The sequence below is a fragment of the Canis lupus genome, chromosome 10 (genome assembly GCF_048164855.1).
Source record: "Canis lupus baileyi chromosome 10, mCanLup2.hap1, whole genome shotgun sequence".
Taxonomy (NCBI): Eukaryota; Metazoa; Chordata; class Mammalia; order Carnivora; family Canidae; genus Canis; species Canis lupus.
Window position 1 is genome coordinate 48094615 of NC_132847.1, and position 26674 is coordinate 48121288.

Below are 26674 nucleotides of genomic sequence, written 5' to 3' on the forward strand. Positions count from 1 at the left end.
ATATCACTTTGAGATAGTCCTTTCATTCCTTTGGATAGATGCCCAGGAATGGGATTCCTGGATCATGTGGTAGTTCTAGTTTTAATTTTTTGAGGACCTTCCATACAGTTTCCATAGTGGATGTACCAATTTATATTCCTCATGCACTGATAGTGCACCAGGGGTCCCTTTTCTCTATTTCCTCACTAGTTTCCTATTTTTAGAGCCAAAGCAGCAAATGTTTCAGTTAGATGCATTCATATTTTTTCTTTTCTAAAACATAGACTCACCTTGCAAAGGAAATCAAAAGATTGTGTTCAGGAGAGCCAGGGTCCTCCACTGAATAATTAGGCCCATCTACATTTCTTGAGTGCTATCAGTGATATGCGCATTCTTCTGTCATTTACATATATTCTAATTATAATTCCTGGTTTTTCATTAGTTAAGAACATAATCTCATGGTTAGAAAGGCATATAAATCTTGTGGTGGAACTGGGCTCCCTGCATGGAGCCTACTTCTCCCTCTGCCTGTGTCTCTGCCTCTCTCTCTGTGTGTTTCTCATGAATAAATAAAATCTTTGGGACACCTGGGTGGCTCAGTGCTTTAGCACCTGCCTTTTGCCCAGGATATGTTTCTAGCATCCTGGGATCGAGTCCCACATTGGGTTCCCTGCATGGAACCTGCTTCTCCCTCTGCCTATGTCTCTGCCTCTTTCATGAAAAAATAAGTAAAATTTAAAAAAATAATAATAATAATCTTGTGGTAAAAATTTGCTTTCTTTGATAGAACTTCATTATATACTTCAATACACTTGACATACTTGATATGTTAGCCTAAACAATGTAGTTGTGTTTTTTTTTTTTCACAGATTGAGGATTTCTAAAGATGACTAAAGATGAGACCCCCACATGGATGTACTGATAAGTTTTAAAGTAAGGACTGCCAGAATGCCTGGGTGGCTCAGTTGGTTAAGCATCTGTCTTTGGCTCAGGTCATGATCCCAGGGTCTTGGGATCGAGCCCCATGGTGGGCTCCTTCCTCAGCAGGAAGTCTGTTTCTCCTTCTTCCTCTGCTCTTGCCCTGTCACTCAGCACTCTCTCTCTCTCTCTCTCTCTCTCTCTCTCAAATAAATAAATAAAATCTTTATAAAATAAAAGAAGGACTACCCCACTGATAATTTTATATGGACCATGGTATGTGCACAAGCAGAAGAGGAAAAACTAATGTTAATAGGTCAAATTGACAATGGGCAAAATATGAACAAGAAGATATGTTCTTATACCAATTACCTTGTTTCTCTTTTTACCAAGTGCTCACCATTGTCCTTATTACTGAATGGTATGGCTGGGTAAGTGCATGAGAATAACAATATAATAATTAAACAATTAACATTTCTCTAGTGCTTACCATGTATCAGGCACTGTCCTGAGAGCTCTATAGGTCATGCTGTTTAAAACTCCCAACAATCCTATGATTACCTCATTTAAGTTGAATTAACTTGGCAAAGGACACAGAGCTGGTAAGTGATGGTGCCAGAAGCCAGAGTCCAGAGCCTGTGTTCTTAACCACTCCATCATAATGATGTTCTCAATAAAAGTGTTTAGTTTGTTTATTTATTTATTTATTGCTAGGAGGGGGAGGGGCAGAAGAAAGAGGAAGTGAGAAAATCTCTAGCAGACTCCAGGCTGAGCATGGAGCCCAATGCAGGGCTCAATCTCATGACCTGACCTGAGCTGAAATCAAGAGTTAGATGCTTAACCAACTGAGCCACCAGGTATCCCAAAAGCGTATGTTCTTAAGAGCTGCTTCTTAACCTTTACTTTCAGAACCTATCATTAGTTCTTAATTCACTCAATTCTGAGCCCCTTATCAATAGGGATGAAAATTGTTCTATTCTGCAAAACAGCATATTACTTTTCATTTGATAACTGCCATGTTTCTCCCAATGTGCCCCACTGCCCAACCACACTGAGGATTGCAATAAAGCCATGGACCTAGTTCATCCTCCACAGATCTGGTGTAATCTGGCATCATTAGCTTTGCTCTATTCGAAAAGGAAAAACTAGGTAGGCTTGTGAAGGAGACAAAACTATGTCACAATCTGTGGGGCGCTAGAAACTTTTAAAATAATCACAAATGGGCAGCCCAGGTGGCTCGCGGTTTAGCGCCACCTTCAGCCCAGGGCCTGATCCTGGAGACCCAGGATCGAGTCCCACATTGGCTTCCTGCATGGAGCCTGCTGTGTCTCTGCCTGTGTCTCTGCCTCTCTGTGTGTGTGTCTCTCATGAATAAATAAATAAGATCTTTAAAAAAAATAAAATAAAATAATTACACATTTTATTATTCCTATCGTTTCATCTCAATAAAGTGTGCAGTGTCCAAGTGTAACTATCTTAAAAAATTAATACATTTTATCGTGAATAGTATTTAGAGCTGTGGAAGAAACTTGAAATTACATATTTTGGAAGCAAATCTTTTTTTTTTTTTTAAAGATTTTATTTATTTGTTCATGAGAGACAGAGATAGAGAGAGAAACAGTCAGAGGGATTGGGAGAAGCAGGCTCCCTGTAGGGAGCCCGATGTGGGACTCAATCCCAGGACCCCGGGATTACGCCCTGAGCCAAAGGCTGATGCTCAACCACTGAGCCACCCAGGTGTCCCCTGGAAGAAAATCTCAAACAAAAATTCAAGGATGCAAGGGGGGGAAAAATGCACCATTTCTGTCTAGTGACAAAGTTACCTCTTGGTGGCAACATTTTTAAAGATGAAACTCTGTTGCTATATTTCCTTTTCATGATCAACTTTTAACTAGTAGGGAAAAGAACATTATGGGTTGTGATTTACTACTTCACATTATTAAGGTATTTGCATTAAAAAAAGAGACAGTTTATCTGATCTCAGATGTAATTAATTCTGCTTTGCACAAATGGTTATACAGTATTTGAGAAATATATAGAAATTTTAGTATTATTCAATAAGACAGAGTAAAATATAAAACTATACAGAAAGTGTATGATTTTGTGATTGGGAGATAGTTTTTCTTTATCCAAGGATCCTAGGGAATGTTACTTTTCATCTTACCTTGAATAACCTCATTACACTTATTGCTACCAGCAGTTTATAGAATGAAACATGAATGGAAGAACTCCATATTTTGCAGCTACTCTGAAGAATCACAATAAATCTAGAATAACAGAACCTGAACCTGCTCCATATTCCATTTCGTTTTGCATGTGTCTCTCCAGGATGTCATCACATATGTCCAAGCATTTATATTATAGGATTTATATTGCTGAAGTCATACTGTAAAATTTCAAATATTGGACTCTTGACCACGGTAAGCTGGGCTGCAGAAGATGACAATGTTAATAGCACAAATTTTGAATAAGGTCCAAATCCCTAATACTTATTAGCTATTTGTCCTTAGGCAACTATTTAATTAGCATCCACTCAGCTGGACATGCCTTGGCTTTTTCTTTTTTACTCATCACATCATTCAATCAATTATTAAATCTTGCCAGTTCTATTTCCTAAACTTCTCTTTACATCATTCAGTTGTCTCTATCCTTTTTGCCATTACTGGCTCCAAGGCACTGTTATCTTTCTCCTTCACCCCTGCAAAAGCTTCCTAAATGGTATTCCTTCATCTCTTTGTGCTGTTTTCTAGTCCATTCCCTAAATAGCAGTCAGAATAATCTTTTATAGAACAAATCTGATTATAGCTCACTCCTAATTAAAACAAACAAACAAAATACAAATAAGCAAGTAAGCCTTTTGTCTTCACATTCCCTTTGGTCTAAAATCTAAAATTAACAGGTGGCCTGCAGGAAGCCCCTGAAAGCTCCAGTCTCCTTCCTTTGCTCCCTCTCACTCTGCATAACAATCACACAAGCTGCCCTTCATTTTCTGAAAAGCATAGACTTCTTCCCCATATCTGAACATTTGTAGATGCTGCTCTCTGCCTCAAATAATCTTCCCCCTGCCACACTCTCTTGATCCCTCCTCCCCCGACGCCCTTTCCTTGGTTGCTTAACTCCTATGTTTCCGGACTCAGAAACCTTCCGTGGCTCCCCCAGACTATATCACATTTGTCTGCTATATAATCTCATACCCCTTCTGGGTTTCTCTGTAGCACTTTTCATAATTGAAACCAACTGATTTGGTCTCTAATTACTTTTTTAGTATTTCTCTAGTGAGTTGATGGAAATTCCAGCTCCCTTCAAAACATGAATTCAATGAAACTGTGTAAACAAGAAACTGTATAAATAGGGCCGACTTTGTGCAAGAGACATAACAGATTGCTCATCAGCAACCATTGAATACATGAATGGGACTCTGAATCTCAGGTTTCCTTCTGTGGAATGGGATGATAATAATAATAATGCTTATGTTATAAGACTGTGATGACAATTGATGTGATATGCCTAAGGCACTGAGCACAGTACCTTTTACATAGAAGGCACTCTAAATTGATACCATTTTTTAAAATTATAATTTTAAATGTCAGGACACCCGGGTGGCTCAGTGGATGAGCATCTGCCTTTGGCTCAGGACATGATCTTGAGGTCCTGGGATTGAGTCCCACATCGGGCTCCCTGCATGGAGTCTGCTTCTCCCTCTGCCTCTGTCTCTGCCTCTCTCTCTCTGTATGTGTCTATCATGAATAAATAAATAAATAAAATCTTAAAAAAATAATTTTAAATGTCTGTAAATTCTTCTCATGGTAGAATTTACATTAACCTAGTAAATTAATTATTTCCTTATTTTTTTAGGTAACACTAACGAAAAGCTCAATAAAAGAGACCAAAATAATCACTTTAGAAGCAAGTTGCTTATTTGCTATAAACCTAGCATATTAGAGGAAAATTATGTTTTCACTATTAAAAAAAATAAATAAGGTCTCCTGTGTGAGGGTTGATTAAAATATAGATGCATAGCTAACACTGGACCACTGTGTAAATTACCCAAAATTGTTCATTGGTTTATACCACAGAGGTTTAAGTTACTCAGTTAATGTAGGAACTCACCTCTTTTTATTGTGATTAATCAGACATATTAGAAAAAAAGAAAAAAGAAAAAAAAAGATGTTGATTACATTAAGACAGTGAAATGTCTCTCATGACATCTTTGTGGATAAGATAGAGGATTATGGTCATATTGGAGGATTCAAAATATGCTGATTTCAACTGAGGCAAATTAGAAGAGAGTTCTCTTTTCCTGTCCTGTTCATTTTCATCAATGAATCGCTTAAAAACAGAAAAGTTAGGTTTCTCCAATGTGCATATTAGAGCTGAAAATGAGAGCATAAGGGAGACAGCTAGCCTATTTAGTAGCAGAGTTGGTCAAGATCCAAAAATATCTGTAAAGGTTAGAATAAAGGACAACATTAAAAATATCATTAAAATGCTATATGGGTTTGAAAATTGTACAAACACAAAAAAGGGAAGACTTGCCTGGGTAAATACAGAAGGTAATATTTTTAAAAATCCCACAGTTTTGAATGGTCAATGACGTGACTGGTAGTAAAAATTAGGCAACAACAGCCACAAAAATCATTTAAAAACTACTATAATGCAATTCTAGATTTTATTAATAGACACATGGACATGTAAAGAAATAGAAAGCATTTGCTTATGAAATTTCAAGTCTCACATTTTCATGTCTCTCCCCCTTCTCCCTCCTTTTTGAGCGAGGAAGAAGAAGGCAACCGTTAAAAAATGTTTTTGCAAATTTATCATATGTATAGACCTATGTGCTAAAGGAAATTTCAAGAGGAAAACACACACACACACACACACACACACACACACAGTCCTTGATTCCAAAGAACTTACAGTTTCAAAAAGGAGAGGCTCCAAATGCAGATACCATAATAGAAATGAGAACATGGAAAAGATCAGAAAAGAAAGTAAAGATAAAAGTGCTGTGGAAATTGAAAAGAATTCCCTCTGATCATAAAGAACAAATGACTTCCAGGTGGAGGTGGCATTTAAGTTGGGTCCTGAAAGATTGGTAGAATAGGACATGTGGAAATAGGACATCAGATAGAAGAAAGAGTGTCAGAGAAGAATGCCCACAATAATAATTAGGATGAGTTTGGGAAAAGTGAATTATCCAGTTTGACTGAAATGTAGGACAAATCAAGGAAAGTAGTAGCAAAGGAACAGAGAAAAGAAATACCACTAAGAGTATAGGGCCATAGGTGGTATGTCAAGATAGAACATATTTTATGGACTATGGCAATCACATAACTATCTACCTATTATCTATCATCTATCTATCTATCTATCTATCTATCTATCTATCTATCTAGTCAAAGCCTTGCTACTTATTGAAGAGCAATATATTTAATTGAGAGAAATCTCAGTTCTGATACTCATTGTAGAGAAGTAATCTTAGTTACACCATCCAAAGGGACCTAAAATTAACTTACAAAGCAGGCTGAACTATCCAATAGTTTCTGCCTCACTTAGAAAGCTGGCTGTAGTTGAATCTCTTTTTCTTACCCTCTGGTCCTTTTGTTGAAGGAGGGAGGGTGGGACTCTTCTTGGATCTTTAGATACATAGTGACCACCACTCTACATTACTCATGAATTACACTATCATCTGTACTCCCTTCCTGTTATATCTATCTTGTAGATTAAAATTTCCTGTTTGCAGGATGGTCTAAAATTCACTTGAACTGTTTGTTATACTTTTTGGACATTGTTCCTTGGACTGTCAATCATTATGTCCTGAAATGGGATCTGTAAAGCATCCACAAGATTCATCTAGATGTTCCTTAAAATCAGATTGCTAAGTTAAAACCAAGACCTATTGATCATATTTTTGGCATGTGTCCTATGAATTTGCATTCTAACAAGCTTTTCGGGTAAATTTTAAGTTCACTTAAGTTTGAGTATTAATGGTTTATAAGAAGTTGCCTCTTTGATGAATCATAATTAATTTAAAGAAAGCTAAAGAAAGTAGATACTATTCAGATGGGTAAAAATATTTTGAGTAGGTTTGGGGGAAGCCATTATTCTCATTCTTAAACATTTAGAATGGTATCAATAATTTGGAAGTCAGTTTGGATTAGAGCCTCTTTGTTCCTTTTTAATTTTGAGATTCAGAAAATGCCCAAATAAAAATAGTTTAAACATTGAAGCCTGAACATTCATATGCAAGTTGAATGTTTTTCTATCTAGTGTCCTTTTAAAATTAATCTAACTCCAGCATGTTATTTTTCCCAGCTTTTTTTTTTTTTTTTTTAGATATAACTGACATATAACCCTGTGTAAGCTTAAGATGTATGACATGGTAATTTGACACATGTATATATTGTGAAATGATTATCATGACAAGGTTAGTTGACACATCTAGCACCTGAAAGAAGTGCTCTTTTTTAAAGTGTGGTGAGAAAATTTAAGATCTCCTCTTAGCAAACTTTCAAGTATACAATACTGTATGGGTAATGATAGTCATCAAGCTGTATATCAGATGCCCAGGAAATATTCAACTTGTAACTGAAAGTTTGTCCCCTTTTACCAACATCTCATTTCACCCACCCCCAGCCTCTGGCAACTATTAATCTACTCTTTGTTTCTATGAAGCTGATTTTTTTTTTTAAATTTCACATATAAGTGAGATTATATAGTATTCATCACTCGCTCTCTCTTGCTTGCTCTCTCTCTGACTTATTTCACTTAGCATATGCTTGAAGATTCATCTATGATGTCACAGATGGCAGGATTTCATTCTTGTGTAGGGCTGAAGAATATTTCAGTATGTATGTAAACATACCACATTTTCTTATCCATTCATCTGTTGATGGACACTTAGGGTTTTTACACGTCTTAGCTATTGTAAATAGTGCTTCAGTGAACATGGAGGTATAAGATAGTGATTTCATTTCCTTCAGATATATATCCAGAAGTAGGATTGCTGGATCATACGGTAGTTCTATTTTCAACCTCTAGAAGAACCTCCACACTGTTTTTGCATAATGGCTGTACCAATTTATATTCCTACCAACAGTAAATAAGTGTTTCCTTTTCTCCACTTTCTCGCCAGCACTTGTTATCTCTGGTCCTTCGATAGTAGCCTCTAACAGGTGCAGGATGAGATATCTTTGTAGTTTTTTAATTTGTTATGATTAGTGATGTTGAATGCTTCTTCATGTACTTGCTGGCCATATCTGTCTTCTTCCAAAAACATTATTTTTATGTTACAATAATCCATATATCATGTGGATAGAGCACAGTGTTCTTGACTGGCAGTTGAATTGCCATTATGAAAAATATAACTTACATTTTCATGAACGTTTAAATGTGTATATCACCTCTTGGGAGATATCTGGATGCTTTTATTTGATACTTTTCTTCATTATAAAATTGTAGTCAAGTCATATAAAAAATGAATAATACTTTCACTTAAATGGCCCATTATCCTCATTGATTTTATCACTTAATTGAGGTGAATAGTTTGAATAGGCCTGAGTCCTCTCCTTTGTTTTGAAAAGAAAAAGTCTTATGATATTTTCATGTGTTGAATAGGGCATCTGTAGAGTGGTTTAAGAGACAACAATTGTGACTTCAATGTGAAAAGAGATGAAATTTTTGAATGGAAGTGTAGAATTTGTGTCAAATCACTCAACAAAAATATAGATCCATGTACCTAACCAATAAGGATTTATCATTTATTATGAGTCTTGAATGTTCCTCTATGTTTCATAAGAACTCTATCCAAATAGGGAATGGAGTTTCAGTGATGAAACTGTTTCATCACTGTTTAACAGTACTGTTTCTTACTAAGATTTCTCTCAAAATTGTTTTCTCAAAAAGTAACAGCCAAGAAAATAATCATATTTCAGAGGGAAAAAATAGAAAAGAAATTATAACAGAATGCTTATCTGTCCTTGCAAGCTATGGTGTAATACTGGGAAAATGATGTTTAAAAAGTGAGATAGAAGGTATATGCAAAAAATTTGGTCAAAATTTTATTTCTTTCATCAAATTGATTGGTGAATTAAATAAGACAACCAGAAAAATTCCCTCAAATCAATTAATATTCACAAAAAAAGCAGGGGTTTTGTTTTGTTTTGTTTTACTAAAATCTTTTACATTGCTACAAATTAGGTACACAATGAGAAGCAATGTATGTTTCCAACCAGTTGCTCATTAAAATACATATTAGAACAAATCATTGGCTATGTAGACTCAGAATGGAAGAAAACAAAATAAAAATCTATGTACCTATGTTTGCACTTTAGTAGCATTTTACTATTCATCTGTAAGAATATTTACCGTTAAATCGCATATTGTAAAGAGATTTCTGTTAGAGTGCAAATTCAGAGATATTCGTGCCTTTTACAATATAGATTTGGGGATTCCTGGCTGGCTCAGTAGTTTAAGCATCTGATTCTTGACTTCAGCTCAGGTCATGATCTCAGGATCATGGGATTGAGCCCTGCATCAGGGCTCTGTGCTGGGTGTGGAGCTTGTTTAAGAATCTCTCTCCCTCTCTCTGCCTCTCCCTCTGTAATCAAAAACAATTTTTTTAAACAAACAAATAAATATTTAAAATATAGGTTTATATTCCCCAAATGAATGAGAACATACAATGTTTGTCTTTCTCTGATTGACTTACTTCACTAATATAAATAATAGTGAAAGGGAATATAAGGGAAGGGAGAAGAAATGTGTGGGAAATATCAGAAAGGGAGACAGAACATAAAGACTCCTAACTCTGGGAAACGAACTAGGGGTGGTGGAAGGGGAGGAGGGCGGGGGGTGGGAGTGAATGGGGGATGGGCACTGAGGGGGGCACTTGACGGGATGAGCACTGGGCGTTATTCTGTATGTTGGTAAATTGAACACTAATAAAAAATAAATTTATTATAAAAAAATAAAATACAGGTTTAAATGTGGTTTATATAATTTGACCCTTTTCTATAAAATTCCAACAGATAATATCTAAAATGATGAAAACAGGGTAGCCCTGGTGGCGCAGCGGTTTAGCGCCGCCTGCAGCCCGGGGTGTGATCCTGGAGACCCGGGATCGAGTCCCACGTCAGGCTTCCGGCATGGAGCCTGCTTCTCCCTCTGCCTGTGTCTCTGCCTCTCTCTCGCTCTCTCTGAATGAATAAATAAATAAATAAAAACCTAAAATTTAAAAAAAAAATAAATAAAATAAAATAAAATGATGAAAACATTAATTACCAACATTAAATACTTTAACAAAACATAATTCTAGTATGTATTACCTTTAAAGTATTCTAAGTATTAAAAATATAGTGTAATGGTGAAATTTAGCAGATGAAAAACTTTAACTCCCAAAAGGACAATGTGGAGGAAAAAAATTAATTTTCATCATCATTTACATGTTTCACTTATTAATTCATCCAATGTTCATACTTACCACTTCAAACAAGATCAAAACAAATAAGACAGATGGATAAATTACATTTTTCTTATCCTCATGATGACATGTGACTTATAATATTTCATTTGTAAACTAAATCTATATTTAAAAAAATCATCCCATTCTACTAAGTAAAGAGTAAGAAATGATACATAGCACAGAGACCCTGACCTTAGGGAGCCTACAGTCTCTGAGGAAATAATAATAAGCAAAATAATAGAGTTTTCATAAACTACAATTAGTAGAATACTTGAGTTTCGTGGGATATTCATTATTGTGTGAAAGATGCATTCCATAGAGAAATCTACGTGGGAAATCTACATGGGAAATCTACATGGGAATCTGTATAATATATGGCCTATTCTTAAAAACTCACAGTGAATATGAGAATATAAAGGTTCTGACTACTCCTGGAATAAAAACATCTGTTTAATTTTACTTAACACACAACTCCTAACATTTTTTGGAGCTGAGGATATTCCCTACTTCTTTTTCTCCCTGCAGTAATGCTTGTTAGTATCCTATAGAACTAAATTCTTTGGAACGTGATTTGGGGAGTATATCAATAGAAGTATAAATTAGGCAAAGTGCACACAAAAAGGAGGAGTTACATCTGGGGATCAAGGAAGCTTTCATAGACATGGAAATGATTGATCTGGGTCTTTAATAATGAGCAGGAATTTGCTACATCTGAGAGAGAAGGAAAGTCTAGGCTAAATAAAAAATCACGCGTAAATAGTTGTGAAACAAAATGGAATGTAATGGAGTGGATGAGAGTTGTAGAAATTTAAACTGTGAGAACAGCCATAAGACAATCAAAGGTCTTACATGTCTTTCTTACAATGTACACTTTTGGACTTTCTGGTGCAAAACTTGGAAAGGCCAGATATAAGCCAAATATATCAAACTGAGGAGAGCTTTGGATTTGCATTTAAGATCAATGACTCAAAAAAACACATGGCAGATTTGAGGGGGATGATACTGGACTAAGAACTCAAAGGGTAATGTATAATGTACCATAAGCTTTTATAAATAATTATTAACAAACATTTTTACTTATTGAATATTTTCTCAGCATCTTCTATGTTCTGAGCATTATGCTAGTCATTAGAATATGAGAGTGAATATAAAGAGTCCTTGCTCTCAAAAAATTAAATTTATTAAGATAGTCATATAAAGAGATAAAATATAGTGAGGCATATACAATTTCATCATTTAATACTCTATATTGAAGAGCAAGTATTCAATTGATATTTTTTTGGATGAACAGAATGGATGAATGGATGAATGCTGAAGGTACTATTAGTGCAATATTAAAATATACAGGGGAAATATGCAATTTTTTTGGTCTATCTGTTCTGCTTGATAGTAAAATTCTAAAACAGTCTCTTAAATTGTGAAGTAAGTAAATCATTCAGATACATTTTTTAATTTCAAGACAAAGAAATTTCATGTTTGCTCTTCTTTGTTTTTAGAGATACTTACTTTACAAAGTTTAAGATCACTACATAGATTACAGGGAATCTGAAAAAAAAATTTAAGAGGCGTAAAATGGTCCAATTTATATTTCTAGAAAATCTTACCATATTCTTGCTGACACTGAAACACATTCACCCAAATGTGTGTTGAGCCCTTTATTTCATTGATGCTCTTGCTGCTCAAGATACTTTTGGAACTACTCTGGCAACCACCTTCGGAGCCTATGGCATGTTATTTAAACAGTATCTTAATTCTGTACTGAGTGCCAGTGACATTACAGTTGTTTCATATTAGTGCCATCAAAAAAATCCCTTATATGGCTCTTTCGAATCATGTAGATATTGAATATTGATACATGCCTTTGATTTTGGCTACAGCTGTCCTGCAGTCTATCTGCATTCATGGTTGGATTGGTGAAGTTAGAGGACTATAAAGATTAACATGGAAGAAGGGCTTGGAAATAGGCTCTTATAAAACATATAAAAATCAGTATTGAATAATAAGTGCCACCAGAAGTAGAGAAAACACTCTTCAAGAGGTTACTTGAAAAGCCCACAGGTTGGACACCTGGGTGGCTCAGCGGTTGAGCATCTGCCTGTGGCTCAGGGCATCATCCTGGGGTCCTGGGATCAAGTCCCACATTGGGCTCCCTGTGTGGAGTCTGCTTATGTCTCTGCTTCTCTCTCTGTGTGTCTCTCATGAATAAATAAATAAAATCTTTCTTTTTTGTTTTAAAGCACACATGGAAGGATCTAATTTCTGGTTAAGACATTAGTCTTATTATCTTACATTATTAACTTTCAGATTCTTAGATTCACAAATAACAAATTTCAGTACAAAAAAACACAAGTTAATTTTGCTTTCCTTATATTTGTTAGTTTTCTCTTGTGATACGTTGTTAAAATTGTTTTTCAACACTTGTACTTAATTTTAAGCAGCACATGTTACTCACCAGCCTCCAACACACATCATATTTAAACAGTGAACTCAAACAGAATTTTGACAAGGGTTGATATAAACCCTGCTGTATAATGTATTTAAATGATCAATGAGCAGGCAAGAGATGGAATTTGTGTCCATCAGAGGGTGGAGTAGAGATGGGGAAGTCTGTAATAAAGGTAGGCGCTCAAAGGTTACATTTTAAGTAGATTTTTGGTATTTAGAATACACACATAATATATATACTTTGTATAGATTTTTGATCATAAAACCTCAAGATAAAGACACTCAAATTGAATGAAATAAAATGAAAGTGTGGGAAGCAATACCACAAAAGAAATCAGTTCAAAGCAGTGAATTATCACAGTTAATTCCTTTAAATAGGTTTTTGCACTTGACAGAAATCATAGAAAATGGATTTCCCCCCCAAAAAAATAAAGGATCACAAACATTTCTGAAACTTATTTTTTCCTTTGGGACAATTTTAATACAGATGAAAGAGCTTTAGATGAATGAGTTGGAGGAAAAAAACACTACTTAACCATCTGCTAGAACACAATGTGAAACATTTTCGACACTTCTCAGGCTCCTTAGGCGAATTTCAGAATGCAGCCATTAGTATTAAGAACAAGCACCAAAGATTACCAAAATCATTTTGTTTTTATCTTTGGTGTTTCTAGTATATTTTAAAAACCCTTCACTAACTTTCTCTATTGCTTTTCTATTTCCTGAAGTTTAAAATTAAATTTCCCTTCTGTTTGGCATATAGAAAATCATCATGCTTGCTACACTGAGAGAATATGAGTTATACAGGAGACTCATGGTGAGAGGCATTGGTGAGTGGACAAAAAACATTAACATTTGGAGTGATCCTGAGTTCACAATTTTTCTAGAATACAAGGATTGCATGTCTGATGTTCCATAATAGACTATTAAAATAGTTCTTTGTCCTGACTGATAAACACTATATATACATGTGGGGAACACACTTTTAAAAGAAATCCAATATATTTGATAAGAAAATTTTAATTTACAAAATAATCGGAACCTTAGTATGATTTTCTACCTAAATGCTTGCATGATGACAAAGATTACAAATCTACCCTTCCTTAATGTGCTCACAGGAAAGTTAATACTCATAAAAAATGAAACAAAAAACACCAGATTTGTTGTTAAATGATAAAAAAAAAAAAAGCACACAATCAAAATCAATGCATGAGTGCAGGGTGCAGTCAAAATCAAGAACCTAAGAGGAAAATGGATGGGTAGATAGAAAAGTGGGTTAACTCTTTCTTTTCTAAATGTTGTCTTTTCCTCAGCGTCTCCTTAGTTTGGAAGTGTCCAGAACCATGGAAGCAAGAAACATTTTCTACAATCTGTGAGGAGAGAGCACTTTCCTGAAATTGCTGAAGTAATATTAAATAGCTACTTCAATCATAAGTGAACATGATCTTTCACAGAGCTAATTCTAGAAGAAAACAGTCAAGTATCATGAAAATGTATAAAGCTATGGAGATAAAAGAAACCTTGAACTGTCAAAATGGTTTTTAAAAAGTGCTCAAAGGGATTCCTGGGTGGTTCAGCGGTTTGGCGCCTGCCTTTGGCCCAGGGAGCCATCCTGGAGTCCCGGGATCAAGTCCTGCGTTGGGCTCCCAGCGTGGAGCCTGCTTCTCCCTCCTCCCGTGTCTCTGCCTCTCTCTCTCTCTCTCTCTCTCTATGTCAATCATAAATAAATAAATCTTAAAAAAAAAAAAAGTGCTCAAGGTCTCTGTGTATGACATTCTCCTTCCATGAGAACAGAACCTTTACTCTTACCCAGGACCAGTTACACATCTCATTGTATAGTTTTTAAAAAGTTTTAAAAGGCTATTCACAGAGGACTGAAATGCTGGAAAAGCAAACAGTGAAGTCTTAAGATATATTAATGAAACTAAATCTTATGTCATAATCTTGTCATAACAATATTGTCACCTACCCACAAAGAAAGTTTTTATGTAAATACTATTTCCAGAAATCTAAAACTATGTTTCCCACCAGGGAAAAGAGGAGCAACGTTATATACAGATTTCACATTAATGGCTTCCTTTTCTCTTGTATCATCACTATTTCTTTGCCCCTCATAGAAAAAGTTGCTTGGAGGTATACATTTTGATTAACAACACAACTCAGCCAAAGAAATCACATTGAAAAGAATTAGCAATCCAGGCAGGGTACCACAAAGTGAATCTTAATGAGAAGATTTTACAAGGCAAATTACAAAGGAGCCTATAATTATCAATTTCTCTCAATGCTGCTCAGGTTTATAGCATGTAAGGAGAGAACTACTGGGAAAATTGACTTGATGTGAATTTATGAACTGGCAGTATTACTTTTAAGAGATGAACAACAAATTGTTCTTTTGGCTTTAGTTCACATAATGTACCAGATGTCATATGTCTCAGAAGCAAACAAACAATTTGTCACAAATACTTCTTTGAAGTTTTTTTTATATATATTTTATTTCTCTAGAATGAAGAATGATACTTCTCCAACTGTATTACAAATTTCTTGAAAGCTAAATCAATGCTCTACTACATTTTTATACTTCCTCATGTCTAATATAGTGTAAGACACGTGTTCAGAAATCAAAAACCACCTACTGATTAACTAAATTTCCTATTGTTTTCATTTCAACCTTGTTATTTGTCTCATGGCAAACTATTATTTTACTCACCATGAAGAATGCCTTCATTTCAGTTATATTAACTGAATCACTGTTAATATGTCTTTTTTTCATATCTAGAGATATTGCCAAGAATTCAAGAGGCTTTGGATCTAAAATTCTCATCACACTGATCCTCTTGGGACCTAAGTTTTCCTCTCCAGTAATTACTCCAGTAGTTTTCCAGTAAGTGCTTCCTTGTTACTTTCTCTCTGGGATCTCTTGCTCCTGGTTCCTGTTTAATGACCACTGTCAGGTTTACCTAACTCTTCATAGACACACCCTCACATTTTCCCACATCCTACTCTTGAAAATATTTAGATCAACTACCTGCTCTTGAAGGTCATCTTTAGCTACACATTCTAACCACATCATCCATCTTGAACAATGCCCCAAAATTAGATACTGTGAAAATTAAAGAAAATAACAAGTCAAAAGCAGCAATGAAGAGTCTAAATTACCTAGTTTTAGGGGGTTTTGGAAATAGGGGTAAGCTGTTAACAAGATATAGAGCCCAAATGTGAAATATGATTCTGTAATACAGAATTCCAATGCAACAACAGTGATTTATTTAATAATTATCCAAAAAATAAAATCTTGGCACCAGTAAATGTATGTTCTATTCCAACACTAGGCACAGCAATCAGACAACAAAAAGATATGAGAGGCATTCAAACTGGTAAGGAATCTGTAAAATTTTCACTATTTCTAGATGACATGACAATTTATATAGAAAACCCAAAAGACTCCATCAAAGTCACTAGAACTGATAAATGAATTCAGTAAAGTCACGGCATACAAAGTCAATGTACAGAAATTCATTTCATTTCTATACACTAGTAAAGAAGCAGCAGAAAGAGAAATTAAGGAATCAATCCCACTCACAGTTGCACCAAAATTAATAAAATACCTAGGAATAAACTTAACCAAAGAGGTGAAAGATCTGTACTCTGAAAACTATAAAACATTGAAGAAAGAAATAGAAGACAGAAAATCCATGCTCATGGATTGGAAGAAAAAAAAATATTGCTATATTGTTTATACTGCCAAAGGAAACTACACATTTAAGGCAATCCCTATCAAAATACCACCAGCATTTCTCACAGAGCTAAAACAAACAATCCTAAAATTTGCATGGAACCACAAAAGACCCCAAATAGTAAAGCAATCTTGAAAAATAAAAGCAAAGCTGGAGGTATCACAATTTCAGACTTTAAGTTATACTACAAAACTATAGTAATCAAAACAGTATGGTACTGGCACAAAAATAGACCTATAGATCAACAGAAAAGAACAGAAAATCCAGAAATACACCCATAATTATATGGTCAATTTATCTTTGACAAAGCAGGCAAGAATATCCAATGGGAAAAAGTGAGTCTCTTCAATATATGGTGCTGGGAAAACTGGACAATTACATGTAAAATAATGAAACTGGACCACTTTCTTACACTAAACACAATGTAAACCTGAAAATGATATCATACTGTATGTTAACTAACTGGAATTTAAATACACACTTAAAAATAAATAAAACATAAAATAAAATGCTCATCCTAACAAAACAACAACAAAAAATGGATTAAGCATCTAACTGTGAGACCTGAAATCTTCAAAATCCTAGAAGAGAACACAGGCAGTAATTTTTCTGACATCAGCTGTAGCAATATTTTTCTAGTAATATTTCCTGAGGCAAGGCAAACAAAAGCAAAAATTAACTACTGGGACTTCATCAAAATAAAAAGCTTCTGCACAGCAAAGCAAACAACCAACATAACTAAAAGACAGCTTACTGAATAGGAGAAGATAATTACAAATGGCATATCACATAAAGGGTTAGTACCCCAAAAATATCTATCTATCTATCTATCTATCTATCTATCTATCTATCTATAAAACTGACACAATTCAACACCCCAGAAACAAATAATCCAATCAAAAATGGGCAGAAGACATGAACAGACATTTCTCCAAAGAAGATATACAGATGATCAACAGATACATGAAAACAGGCTCAACATCACTCATTATCAGGGAAATGCAAATCAAAACTACAATGACATATCATCTCACACCTGTCAGAATGGCTAAAATAAAAAACTCAAGAAACAACAAATGTTGGCAAGGGTGTGGAGGAAAAGGAACCCTTGTGCACTATTCATGGGAATGCAAACTGGTGTAAGTACTGTGGAAGACAGTACAGAGGTTTTTCAAAAAATTAAAAGTACAACCTTACGACCTAGTAATCTCACTTCTAATTTGAAAAGATATATGTACCTTTATATGTTTATTGCAGCATCATTTACAAGATTCAAAGTGTAAAAGCAGTCTAACTTCCTATCAATAGACAAATAAATGAAGAAGAGATGGTACATCCATAAAAAATAATGAAATCTTGCCATTTGCAACAACATGGATGAGTATAGAGAGTGTAATGGTAAGGAAAATAATCGAGTCAGAAAAAGACAAATACCATATAATTTCACTCATATGTACAATTTAAGAAACAAAACAAATGAACAAAGGAAAAAGTGAGAGACAAACCAAAAAAACAGACTCTAATGTACAGAGAACAGAGGCCTACCAGAGGAGAGGTGGATAGGGGGATGGGTGAAATAGGTGAAGGGGATTAAGAATACACTTATCTTGATCAGCAGTGAGTAATATATGGAATTGTTGAACCACTGTATTGTACACCTGAAACTAATATAGCACTCTATGTTAACTGCACTGGAATTAAAATAAATAAAATAAAAAATGAAAGATTAGGATGGAGCACACTCAAAGCAAATAGTGTATATTTCACATGTAATTGTTTTTCTTGAGTCTTCACAATAATCCCGTAAACTAGATATTTATATACCTAGTTTATACGTGATGAATCTGAGTTCAAGATATTTAGTAACCTGTGGATGGTCTATAAGGATGGTAGTAATCCTCACCTCATTGGGTTGTGGAGAAGAATAAATGGAACTGTGAATTGAATCAATATCAGTGAAGACTGAATAAGCCTCTCCTAAGTGCCACAAAATTCCATTTGTGTTACGTCATTGAATGTTTGTGAGTGGGTAAAGAGACATTCAGTATGAAACGTGTGGACCGAGGGTCAAATATAGACTTTTGCTCCTCCACGTGCAGCTAATATCTTTTTCACAGTTGTATTCTTAGAATCAATGTTCCTGGTCCATAGAAGATTCTCAGAAAATACCGTGTTTATCAAATGAATACATGATCATCTGGTATTCTTAAAAGAGTAGAAATATATGGAGGACTTAAAATTTCTATACTATTATAATATAATCGTATGTCCTTTGCAATTTGAAGTGAAGACAGTATGTTTACCTATTTACTTTCAAAGAAAATATTTGCTTAAGTTGCACATGACAACTTGTAAACATGGAACAACACATTCAGAAAAAATCAGCAGCTGACTTGCATCAATTTATTTTTAAAAAGGATATCACATATTCATATTTTTATTAAACACAATAAACTAGACATATACTTATTTTTTGGCATCTAAGGGATTTACTTCAATATAACAGTAATTTCATTTTTGTAAATTTTCTGATCTGTACATTTGAGTGTCTCCATCGCTGTTCTGTCAACTGTCCTTTTTGACACTGCCAGTACATTTACTTTAAACAGACTCTGTCTTGAAGAAACAAGAGTGTGGCACGAACATAGGGAAGCAAAAGAAAGCAAGAAAGTATGCAACCATGGAGAGAATAGATTAAAACATAGAAAGAAAGAAAAGAAAGATCCCAGCACACTCAAGGAAAGAGAGAAGTCCCCCAACATCCTTCCTGCTTATTCTTCCAATATAATACATAGCTGGGCGCACCTTACCACATCGTGGTTGATATCAACTTTATCAACTTTTCCATTAAAGCCAAACTTGACTTAGTACAGTCAATGATGGTCTGTCTGTATGCCAAGTGTATGCTTGTATAACTGAATGTGTAATGGCTGAAATTGAGAAACTGGGGCAAAAGTATCGAGTGACTCTAAGGATTACCAAGGATCCAAGATTAGAAAGATTACCATGCACACACAAAAGAACCTATGCAGATGAAGGCTTAGTACAGAGAGTAACTCAGCACAAGTGTTATATTGTGGCCACAGTTGACTGGGACCTTAAAGGAAAGATCCAGAAGATTCCTGGAGTTCCCGACATGTACATTTCTAACAATAGGTACAGCATTGAGCGGATGCCAGATGATTATGGAAACCCTCGGTTCTAATTCTTAAAGGAGTTTCTCTGCCTTCTTTTACCAACTTTTTCTGTTGCCAGTGGATATTAGCAATATCCTATAGTGTGAATTATTCTTCTTACCCATTTGCTCTGTTATGAACTGAGTATGGTTAAACATATTCATTTTTGAGGTTGTTTTGAAATTGTTATTTTGTATCATTTTAAATGTTGCATATTTTTATAAATCAGATGATTGTTCATATAAAAAAATAAATAATACACAGACTCTGCTTTCTAATTCTTTGTGGTCTGGAAAACCAGATGATAGAACCAGTTAGATTTATGCTTAATATAAGAGAAAATATATTGTGTGAAAATACCCACATGAGTCGTGGTACCTATTTTCCTTAAATCTCAGGATCCTTTTACAATCTTAGCCATGTTCTTGGTGGTCAATGTTACAAATAAATAACTTCTGGATAAGTGAAAGATTAGTGTGTTTGTAAACTTTCTGAGAACTTCTAGCTTTATGCTAATCTAAACATATTTTCCAAAACTGAAAACAGCCTTGTAGTAGAGCAAGGCTTTTTAAAATCTGGACTATAGGCCACTTTCTAAAAATGAAAGATACAACTAGGATTATACATAAGAATGGAGTGCCGTGGGGGAAAAATGAGGAACCTGAAAATCTTAATGTTTAAGAAAAACATTCTTTCAATGAAAAGACAATGTTAAATACAGTACATTTATGACAGGACATTTTACTTTCCCTTTGGGAATTAATTCCTTTAGTGTATGGGTATTTGAGAAGGGATCTCAAATAAGATATTTCTCCTAGTCTCCAGGACAAGTTACAGGGAGAGGAGGGTGGGGTGAGAGTTAAGAAAAGTTATCTTTCTTAAATTCCATATATGAGTGAAATCACATGATATTTGTCTGACTGACTTATTTTCCTTAGCATAATACTCTCTAGCTCCAACCATGTTGTGGCAAATGGTGAGATTTCATTCTTTTAATGACTAATATTCCACTGTGTATCCTTTTCTTTATCCATTCATCAATTGATGGACACTTGGTCTATTTCCATAATTTGGCTATTGTAGATAATGCTGCTCTAAAAAATCGTAAAGGGAAAAACAGAGAGAGAGGCAAACCAAGAAGCCGACTCCTAACAATAGAGAGCAAACTAATGGTTACCAGACAGAAGATGAGGAGGGGATGAGTTAAATAGGTGATGCGGATTAAGGAGTATGCTTGCTGTAAGGAGCACTGGGTGATGCATGGAAGTGATGAATCACTGTATTGTATACCTGAAACTAATATTACTCTGTATGTTAACTGGATTTTAAGTAAAAACTTAAAAAAAAAGTTATCAAGAATTTCACCTCATAATGCAAATACACTTGATCTTAGCCAAAAGGCTAAGAAGCGATTCATAATGCAAATAGATTAAAAATGTCTAGAACTCTATGTCTCTTTCCCTCTTAACTATAATTTTATTAAAAATTCATTTTAAAACTTGATGAATTAAAAAAAATAATCTCCATAGATTAAAAGTGCCTAGATAGCATCGCAACTATAGTATGATCCTAAACATTTGGGCACAAATCCACTCCTGTTTCTCTTTCCTTGTCATCTTCCTTTTCTTTTTTTCCCCCAATACAAAGAGAAATCTAATCTGCCACAAATATGTGATTCACCTCTATAACAACATAAAATGATAGAAGATAGTACTGGAAATTGAAGTTGATTCTAAAGGAATACAAATCAAAATAATATTCCAGATGGGCATTTGGAACATATTACACAATGTTGAGATAATAAGACAATTCTTGATCAACCTCAGTGGGAGCCTAAAGTACTATGCAAGTAGTCGTTCCATAACCTCCACGTTCTCCCCCCACCATTCATTCCTCACTGTCAGTTATTTGGGGGATTTGTAGGAAATGGTGTTTTCTAGCCTTGTAGGGGATCTTATATTTTCATTTATTCTGTCAAATATTGTAACACATTTTGCGTTAAATAAAGTACCCATGACTTAAGCTAGACACATATCCATTTCTTTTTATTACAAATGACTAAAAAACTAAAAAAATAAAATAAAAAATGAATGTTGGATTCTTTAGGATGCAATGTAATTGCTCTATTGAGTATCAAATATTTGGCACTGGTGTCTTGAAATATAGGAATCACTCCCATCAGCTGATACATCAGCTAGTCTGACATCAACAGAGCTTGCAAATTAGTGTCATTAATTATTTTATTTGGGGTGGGAGGTAGCAAGGGCATGGGGATATAAAAGTCTAATACAGACAAAGATTAAGAAATAGACCAAGACCAAAGACAAGTATTTGAAGTAGCAGTTTGTGACTGTATTTGTCCAAGATTCTCAAGCAAGAAACAATTAATGGCATGAGATCTATAACCTTATAATGACTGCAACAGCTCAACTTACTTATATAATTTTCTCAACTATTCCATGACTAAAATATCAATAGTCCATTTTACATGTGAGGAAACTAAGGCTCAAAGAAGATAAGTAATTGGGTCTAAGGTTACAAAGCCATTATCAGTGGGGTCAAAATTTGAAGTGTGATCTGTCAGCTTCTAAAACCTGTTTTGGTTCTCTTCCAAAGTTTCCTTAACTTAAAACCAGTATTTATATTTATCTTTGCTTAACCTTAGTTCTAACTCATGCTAGTTTTTTATCTTAAAGCCAGAGAAAGTGAATGAACCTCCCAGAGAACCTAACTCTACCCATTACTGCATAGGTAAAGAGAAACAACGATATGGTCATTTTCATTGTCAGAAGCCATCCCAAAGTCCCCCAAATGATATTCTTCTTTCAGTGTAAATAATATGGAATTATTAGAGACAACATGTCTTAAATCATATTTTAGGAATCAATAAAACAAAAACTAGTGTCCTTATTTTCATTTCATGATCAATAAGCAGGGTCACATGTTGCACTAACATTGATCATACTCTCACCAAAAAATTTATACTGGAGTTTTCAGTAGTGTCTCATTTTCCGTAGAAATCAAGCACACTTGGTGCATGAACAAATACAATAAACGGAGAAAAATGAAGTTGAAGGTTTCTGTCATTTTTCAATCATTATTAGAGGGATCTAAAAATTCACATTGATTGTATATAAATGACTTTTTTAGTTTGTGATGTTATTTATTGGAAACAGGAAAGCTTATCATAACACCTGCTTAGACTCCTAGAATATCAGTACTGGAAATATCTTTAAGCATCCTCTATTTTAATGATTTTCCCCACCTCTCTATAGAAAGAGTAGAGGTGCAATGAAGTAGCATGATTTATACAATAACTTGACTTTTGAAAAGTAGAAACGAGTAGACAATAAGTTCAGTGCATTTTGCAAGGGACCACATACTGTACTAACCATGTACTATACTAATACTGACCATATTTTCTGTACTAAAATTTGGAAAATTGGCTATCCTAAAATTTCTAAGTCATCTCAGGGACACCTTAATGAGCAATACTCTCCATTTGATTTGATCTGAAGTTTTACAAAACAGCATATGTCTGCAAACTGTGGGAACCACATGAAGGGCTGGATACTCTGGATGGAGAAGCCTAGGGCTAGAAAATGACATTGTAGGTTGGGGAACTATCTGCTCTGGTTTGCCAGGCACAGTTCCAATGTACACTGCTATCCCCATGCAATTATTAATAGTGCCCTTTTCACTATCAAGGATTTCTGGGTTTGAACAACAAATTTTAGGATTACACAAATTTTAGAGTAAGTAAATATCACCTCTACTTTCTGCCGTGAGAGCCTATAATCCCTTGCATAGATCTGCAGTATTCCTTACTAATGGAAAATGCTATTATAAGTAGAGCCAGACCATTAGTTTCAATTTAATATAAAGTAATTTATCAATTTCTTTTTATCAGATGCCTAAATTATAATTGATTTATTAAAGGAGTGAGATGTCAGCGGGAAAGGCATTGGATCACAAGGCAAAAACAAACAAAACAAAACAAAAACAAAACAAAATAAACAATCACATTGAAAAAAGGAATAAAAGTGAAAATGAGGGCACCTGGGTGGCTCAGTTAGCTAAGCAACTGTCTTTAGCTCAGGTCATGATCTCAGGGTCCTGGGATAGAGCCCATATCGGGCTCTCTGCTCTTCAGAGAGGCTGCTTCTCCCTCTCCCTCTGCCTGCTGCTTCCTCTGCTTGTTCTCTCTCTCCATCTCTCTCTCTCTCTCTCTCTCTCTCAAATAAATAAATAAATAAATAAATAAATAAATAAATAAATAAAATATTTTGTTTAAAGTGAAGATGAAGAAAACACTCATCTATCTTCTAATGTGGCCTATAGATAGTCTGGATTATAGGTATATTAGTACTTTCACTTCTGCTGAGAAAATAACCAACTTACACGAATTAAATAGGATTTAGCCTTGGGTGTTAGAAGAGAATGGTTTGTAGAACGGCATCTGAGCTGCCATAAATGCAAAATCATGGACTTTTGCTTGAATTTACAGATAAATATATGCGTGTATGTCCTTGAGCATGTGCAGTTGTATGAAAAAACACTCAGTTGATATGGCTTCTGTGGGGGAGAGAAGCCAAATTGAGCTATCAGAAAGTTTTATAATTCAATGATTAAAAAAAAGAAGTGAAGGAATTAAATAGTGATTTAATGAAATTATTTGGAGTCTATGTTAGCTGTTTCAATTGAGTACAGCTGATAGGAAAAAATTTCAATGGAACATATACATTTACGGTGTCTTACATTCACTTCTTCCTGTCCTAATAAAGATGATTATTTTTTCTTCATTTGAAGTTACAGGAAACAAACTTATTTTCACTTTAATGTACTCATATTATGCCTCTATAAGACAAGAATCCATCAGTGGTATTGTATCAAGAATGTTTCTATGAATTTTCTGCATCAACATCTTGCTAAGACTTTCTGTAGATTCCATCAAGATAACACATTTTCCTAACATTTAGAGTTTGAAAGAAACTGCCATTCTGTTCAAGGAAACTTTTCTTACTTCACAATCCTACTAGTCTATGCCATGAACCCTGATTTCATAGCACAAAGTTTGCTATTTTTTTTCTTCTAACTAAATAAGCAAGGGAATTCTGTGTATCACAGAATCAAAGCCTAGTAGTGATTGGCATAAATTCCATTCCAGTGTTACAATATAACTACTTTTCTTTCTTTTTTCTACCAGGAAAATAATAGTATGTTCAGAAGGGCTTGTATGTGTTCATTTTTCTTGAAGAATAAACATACATGAATATAAAATACATCTAAGTTTTATGTTATAGTTGTGTAAGATGGATGGGAATTCATATCTTCCCTTATTAATAATTCCCACTAATGGTTTTTTAAATTTGCTTTACATGACTATTATGTCCAGTGATTTTTATTTCTTTAGCACAGGTTGAACATACAATTCACTTTATGTAAAACTAATTATAAGTGGTCTTGTTTTGAAAGCCATGTTTCCAGGAAAATCCATGAATGACATCAGGGTACAACTTGGGGAAAATGAACATGCCTAAATGAATGGATTATAATCTCCATATTTTATTTCAAATCTCTTTAATCTTTTGTTTAAAATGTTTTCAGAAATTCTTAGTTAAGGCCATTTGTCAGGTTTTTATTTTAGGGTGAGAATATGGTTATGGAAAATTTATTAACAGCTTAGACTTTTAGTAGAGCACTGATTTTACCAAGTTGTTTCTTGATTTTCCAGTTTCCTTTCTTACATTAAATCTAACAAAAGGCACAAGTGTAATTACCCAGACACCTCTATATCACATGCATATTGCTTAATCATGGGAATGGCAGTAGATATTGATTAAACATTACGAAAATTATTGCTTACCAAGAATTAATTCCAAACTAACTCTGGTGCTAATACACAGAGACAAAAATAAGACGACTTGATCTACCAATAAAAATAACTTCAACTTGGTTGACTCTTAATCTCAGCTTTTTCTCCCTTCAATCACATTATAATGTAGCAAATAATGTAGTAGGGACTATGTTGACATGAAGAGCCTACTGATTCTCTGGTAAAAGTTAATATACAAACAAATGTAAATAACAGTATTGTGATTTTGGTTTGTAATTTCACACTTGGTTTTCTCAAAGATTGAAAGACAAATTCATAAAAAGTAATTGTAAATCTGTTAATGGATACACACTATATCTATCTATCTATCTATCTATCTATCTATCTATCTATCTATCTATCTATGAAACGATACAGGAGTAGAATGTCTGAATGTGATTGAGGTTGGTGTATGGAAGAGTTACGGAGATGGATGAGGTAACAGTTGCAGAACAATGGGAAGGTGTTCACTACCACAAAACTATACACTAAAAAATGGTTAAAATAGTAAATTTTATATTATGTACATTTTATTGCAATAAAAAGTGCATTTGGTTGGATTATCTAAGTTCTTTTTTCCCTAGTTTTATTGGAATATTATTACAGCATTGTGTAATTTTAGGATGTACAGCATAAGGACTTGATTTACACATATTGTGTCACACTAATACCTATCATCTCATATAGATACAAAAAAAGAAAAAAATGTTTTTTATCCTTGTGCCAAGAACTCTTAACATCTAGCCTCTTAACAATTTTCAAATATACCATACAATAGTATTAACTATACTCATGTTGTACATTACAACTCCAGGACTTACTTATCTTATAACTAGAAGTTCGTGCCATTTGATCACATTCATCCAACTTCCCCCACCACCTACCCTCAACTCTGGCAACCACAAATCTGATCTAGCTAATCTCTGATAATATGGTTTCATTAAAAATAAAGCATGCCATTTCACAACTTAGTATCAGTTTATGCACATCTAAATTATCTCAATAACATATCAACCAACCTCTCATACTGTTTGGAAACTAATAGTGCCGGAAGCAAATGAACCATTGCATAGCCCACCAGAGG

General features: G+C 34.4%; 1 protein-coding gene and 1 pseudogene across 11 annotated transcripts in view; one reads left to right on the plus strand and one right to left on the minus strand.

The window, feature by feature from the left end:
* Positions 1–26674, minus strand: part of LINGO2 (leucine rich repeat and Ig domain containing 2) — a 1123953-nt gene that overhangs the window by 461377 nt on the left and 635902 nt on the right. The gene's annotated exons all lie outside the window — the stretch shown is intronic.
* Positions 1171–19744, plus strand: LOC140641035 (rRNA-processing protein FCF1 homolog pseudogene; annotated as a pseudogene).